The sequence below is a fragment of the Schistocerca cancellata genome, chromosome 3 (genome assembly GCF_023864275.1).
Source record: "Schistocerca cancellata isolate TAMUIC-IGC-003103 chromosome 3, iqSchCanc2.1, whole genome shotgun sequence".
In the NCBI taxonomy this organism is placed as follows: domain Eukaryota; kingdom Metazoa; phylum Arthropoda; class Insecta; order Orthoptera; family Acrididae; genus Schistocerca; species Schistocerca cancellata.
Window position 1 is genome coordinate 586,232,854 of NC_064628.1, and position 6,000 is coordinate 586,238,853.

Consider the following 6,000-nt stretch of genomic DNA (forward strand, 5'->3'; position numbering starts at 1 on the left):
TGAAAAGCTAATCATTTGCATACCTCAGCATCTTCTTCCTTTCGGTTAAATTTCACGTCTGTAGCACGTCATCTTCTTGGTGTAGCAATTTTAATGGTCAGTAGTGTATCTTTTGTCGTTTGGGGAGGGTGAGTGGAGATGTGGACGCTTTAAAATGGAGTGCTAAGTGGGGAAATCGGAACATTTCCGACGTATTCTTCTGTTTGCGTTCAGTAGAGGGACGACAGCTGCTGAGGCAGCCAGAAACAGTTGCGCCCTGTATGGGGATAATGCCACTGTACAGAGCACGGCAAGAAAAATGGTTTTCTCGTTTCAAGGAGGATCGTTTTTACATTAGTGACTCTCTGCCTTTATTAAGACCTTCAGGGTTTGATGAAGATCGTTTAAACGCATTAATCCGCAACGATCCACGTCAGTGAACTCGATAGCTGCAGATGTGATGAACATCGACCATTCCACCATCGTGCGACATTTGCTTGCAATAGGGAAGATCAAAAATCGGGTGTGCGGGTACCGCATGCGCTAAGCCAAAACCACAAAAATCAGCGGATGGGAATTCCTCTTCAAGGACGTCTTTTCTTCTACGGATTCTGATGACAGCGTCTCAGACATTAGCTAAGCCCAAAGTAACGATAACGTGGCCCTCCTTCATGATAGTTCATTCTCTGAAGAACCTCTTCATGGCGAATAACTTTCAGCCTCAGCCTCCTGCCAAGGGGACGTTGAAAGTTCTTATTCGCTGATTCCCACTAACACTGGAAAACCGTAAAAAGATACCGACAGGTCACGTTGATCAAGACCAACAAAGACTCCCCTAAAACCTCAAGGGTCTCTTTAGGTTCATAACTTTCTGAACAGCATGGTGGCGAGCTGGTATGACATGGGCATACAAAAACTGCCACAGCATCTTTAAAATGCATCAACATAAATGGTAATTGCGACGAAAAATAACTAAATGTTCAAGCTGTAAACCGATGTAAACGATTGTAGAAATAAACTTATAAAAAATAGGAGACATTACTTTAGGGATCACCCTTGTGCGTGATTATACGCATTGTAATAAAAAAAAAAGTATAGACTTCGTGTGTTTGCTTCTTTACATCTAGGAAAACAGTCACAAGTAGGAGTGTCGCTAAAGTTCGTATCGTGCTTTGGTGTGCCCCAAAGAGAAAAAGGTTGAAAAACGCGATTATAGTACCATGATGTTATTCCCTGATCTCTTAACGCATGTCTTATCATCCTATCTCTTCTACATTTTACATCACGAAGCTCTGATGACAGGCTAAGCCCAAAAATGCGTCAGCAAACATAATTTTTAACTTCAAGTGTTGTGTTGATTTTAGCGACATAATGAAGCAGTGTTACAAGACTTACGCAGAATTTACGTAATGTTTGCGGGCCTCCTGTGTCACTTTCATGTATCTACTTTAGTAGAATGCCCCACGCCAGACGCCTCACAATTCTCTCTCTGTAGCTTTCACTTCGTGTGACTGAGGTGGCTTTTTCATGCACTCAGTTGCTAATTATTGACGACATTCGCCGTGGGTCGATTGCTTGTGGATGACGGTTGTGTTGTAGACGAAATTCGTCACCCGTTGCACAGGCATAAGAACTTAGATAAACGTTACCTTTGTAGATCTGCCTACTCATACTTTAATATAAAGGAATGCAGAGATGTGAGTGCTCACTTAAAGTTATACTACCAAATCAAAGGTAGTGACTCATGTGCAGTCGCCTCTTTTACGACGTTTGGCTGAATGATAGTAGATTCAAGTTTCCCGCTAAATCAAGACACGTCTACTGCTGTTGTACAACCTAAAACACGAATTCGTCGATAACGAGAAAGGGTCTCATTTGATCTGTAGTAACGTGTGCACGTTGGCATTACTAATGCGAAGACCTTATATGGCGCCAAGCAGCTATAGATATGCACGATGCTGTTCGCCTCGCTACTCCAGTCCTCTGCACTTGTCACTCTGCACTTGACAGGTCTTTCATTTCTTTTCGATGTCCGATATCCTAGTAATTCGGCGTCATTTCCGTTACCTCTTCGGCTCCATGCTTACTTCGATAGGGTCCTTTCAGATAACGTAATAATGAATCTATCTAGAGGGGTGCCTACACTGAGCTGAAATGGACGTGTGCCAACATATGAGTTTGCTACCTATGCGGTTCCTCTTTGAGACACTTCTGGATGAGCCGCGAGTGAGCCGCTAGGTTCAGACGGGCAACCCTAAATAGAACCATAATATCAGTATTTATTTTTCACAGGAAAGTTTCTTTGTTATGTCTATTAGCTATAACTGCATTATGTTAGGCCTCCAACAATATCAGATGCTTGTATCATTACAATCTGACGGCTAATCGAACTTCTGCGCGCTCATACAGAAGCCTCACATATCATGGAAAAACTGTAGGTCCTGTGTTAACAGTAAATAAGTCTTCTGCAGTCAAGTTCCCCAATATTTCATTTCGTCCAGTGCTATCAGACTGACCTTGCACATTACTTTAAGAAAGACATACGATACTTCAACTCGTTTGACCTCAAAAGAGAAAATGAGTAGCAAGAACGCTATCTCCGCAGTGACATAATATGTATACTTTGCTTCAAATCTGTTACTGGTTTTCTTCCTCTTAGTAAAAGATTTGTGCCAAATGCTTGCGTATTACAAGACTAGATTTTGATAAAGGGAATATATTACAGTTTCTGTATTCTACAGCAATTTGCTTGTTTTCATCCCGAGGTTGTGGCAAAACAGCTAGTTAATTAATATTTTTTAGACTCTTTGATATTGTTGCAGCAATGAACTCCAGCGGTAGCCTTGACATCAGCTGAACGATAACTTTCGCTGCCTGCGTCAGCACCCATCTTTGGAAATTATGTGCAGCTTAAACATCGAGTGATAAACTCCTGCCGGCCGGAGTGGCTGTGCGATTCTCGGCGTTACAGTCTGGGACCGCGTGACCGCTACGGTCGCAGGTTCGAATGTCCTTAGGTTAGTTAGGTTTAAGTAGTTCTAAGTTCTAGAGGACTGATGACCACAGCAGTTAAGTCCCATAGTGATCAGAGCCATTTTGATAAACTCCTGTCGCTGTTTCTCAGTTTCTGCACTCGGAAGATTTTAGACCGTAGTCGTGATTTCAGCTGCTTCAGAAAAGTTTAGAAGTGTTAAGAACAAATGTATAGTAAAATTATGATTTAGTACTGCATATTTACTACGAGAGTAGCAACTAGAATGTTCTTTCTTAGGTTCCAGTCTTTACAAAGAGGATGACAATTATTGAACTATATGAAAAAGAACGCGAAAGGGTGAATTAGTTAATACTGTGGCGTGCACACACTTTATTCAACATGTAAACGTCATTACAAGTATTCGGATTTAGGTTATGACATGTTCGATAAGCCTGCCATCACTGGCGATGATTTGGCGCAGACGAATAGCGAAATTCATCGTGACCCGCTGAAGTGTTTCAACATTGATGCTGTCGATGGCTGCTTTTAGCTCAGCAATGGCTTTGAGGTTGTTGCTGTACACCTTTTCTTTAATATAGCCCCACAAAAAGGAGTCGCATGTCTTCAGATCCGGAGAACATGGCGGCCAATCGAGGCCTATGCCAGTGGCCTCTGGGTACCCCAGAGCCAAAACAGGTCCCAAAGTGCTCCTCCAGGACGCCAAACACTCTCCAGCTTCGATGGGGTTGAGCTCCATCTTACATGAACCACATTTAGTCGAAATCAGAGTGAATTTGAATAATGGGGATCAAATCATCTTCCAAAAACCTTCACGTACCGTTCGGTAGTCACCGTGCCATCAAGAGATATCTCACCGATTACTCTGTGACTGGACATTGCGCACCACACAGTCACCCATTGAGGGTGAAGAGAATTCTCGATCGCGAAATGATGATTCTCAGTCCCCCAAAATGCGCCAATTTCGCTTATTGGCACGCTGTACCGTGACATTTTCACGTGGAAATGTACGACAACAACAAGGAGCGTGCGCATGCGAATACTAGTTCCCATCATGCCCGGCGACCAACCGCGCAGTTTGTGACTCGTAACGCAAACCATTCAGAGGTTATGACGATTTTATTTCATATAGTTCAATAATTGACCCCTGAATGTTATTTTCTATGTTCCTTAGCTCTGGGGTTAGATGTATGTATCAAATTTGTGGAATTCATGGTAGTCTCCTTTGCCCACGTCTTCATTCTTCTATACGGTAAACAAATCGAATACCTTTACAACACGCGCCACCTTTCGAATTGAAACGGAAAAACCACTCTGCTCTGCAGAGCTTAAGTACGAGGTAAACAAGACAACATAACATATTAACTACTCGGTTAAAATGAATGAAAGTGCTAGAGGTCTAGCAGTCTGACGCAGAAAGGTGGAAGCCACAGTGCGTGAGATCACCGTGACTATAGTGCCAAATGAGTCTGGCCTCACAGCACGGGGCAGCTGAAGTAACCGGAAGAGACAGTGTGTGTAAGTGAGAGAGTAGTTACGGCGCACTGTCGTCGTGTTCTTCATGGTAAGATGGCTCGGAGACAACACTGGGATGACTTCACACAGGGAAGAAGGACGAAATGTGACAAGTGTATTCCCACGTGCATGGGGAGCGCTCCGATCCACGGGCTCTACTGCCCGAAAGGGAGTAGATGGTCGACCACGGTCAACAACGTCACCTCGGCGCCACCGTTTGCGTTATAGCTAAGAGAATATGGACTGGGCCAACATGGAATGGCCCTGCGTGCTCTTCTCAGATGAGAGCAGATCTGAGAGGAGTGGTTCTGGACGTGCCCTCATATGGCGAGAGCTGGGAACACGTGATGCACCCAAAAACATTGTCTAAGATGATGATTTTGGTGGTCTACTTGTTATGGTCTGGGGAGGATTAATGCCCTCCAGATCTTTGAACACGGTACACTCAACCGTCAACGATATTGGGACCCTATAACCCGTCCCCAAGAGCGTCTTTACAAGGCTGTATTCGGCCCTGGCCACATTTTTTGTGGCTGACAGTGCGCGACCGCACCGAATAGCGCGGGTGGAGAAGCTTTTGGAACGAAAGGATATTCGGCGATTGCTTGGCCTGCCAGTTCCCCCGATTATAATACCATGGAACACTATGGGGTAGGTTGCGAAGACGTACTGCAGCACATAGGCATGCATCAACGACGGACCATCCTCGCTAACGGAGGAATGGAGCGTCCTACCACAAGAACTTTCCAGGCTTGTGGCCAGCAAGGGAGCAAGTTGCAGAGCATACTTTGCCGTCCGAGGTGATCACACACCCTGTTAAGAACCACTTCCCGCCCTTTGTAATGTCCAGAGGACCATCATAATCGGGGTGAATTACTGTATTAAGTTTGCTGTTCGTCTCGTTGCTTACTTCTTTCAGTTTTATTTTATCGATTTTGTTTTCGTAAATAACTCTGTAGGAAATATTGCAAACCAGCCACAAGTTTTCTTGAAGTGATTACTGACTTCGGGCCTGAGCCAGAATCAGCAGTCGACGTGAACAAATGTATCCGTCATCTTGTTTCTAATTCAGGTGATTGACCCGTACGGATTGTACAAGAAAATCAGATCCTTCCTCTAATATTCAAAGGAGGACTTTTCAGGAAGTAAGTTCGAAATATAGGGCATACATTACTGTAAAGCTATAAAATCATAAAAACTTTGTTAAATTTTAGTACGCAGGTGTAAAATCTTTTTAAACTATGTATCACAAAAATTTTGTTATATTTTGGGACAAAAAGGTAAAATTTGCAAAGAAGTCAATCTGGCGATGGGCTTAGGCCCAAAGCTTTTGACAGTAGTGACTGGAATACTCTCTTTCAAATTCTGAAGGTGGCAAGGGTACAATACAAGGAGCGAAAGACTACTTACTATTTGTACGGAAACCAGATGGCAGTTATAAGAGTGGAGGGGCATGACAGGGAACCAGTGGTTCAGAAGGGAGTGAGGCAGGGTTGTAGCCTATCCCCGATGTT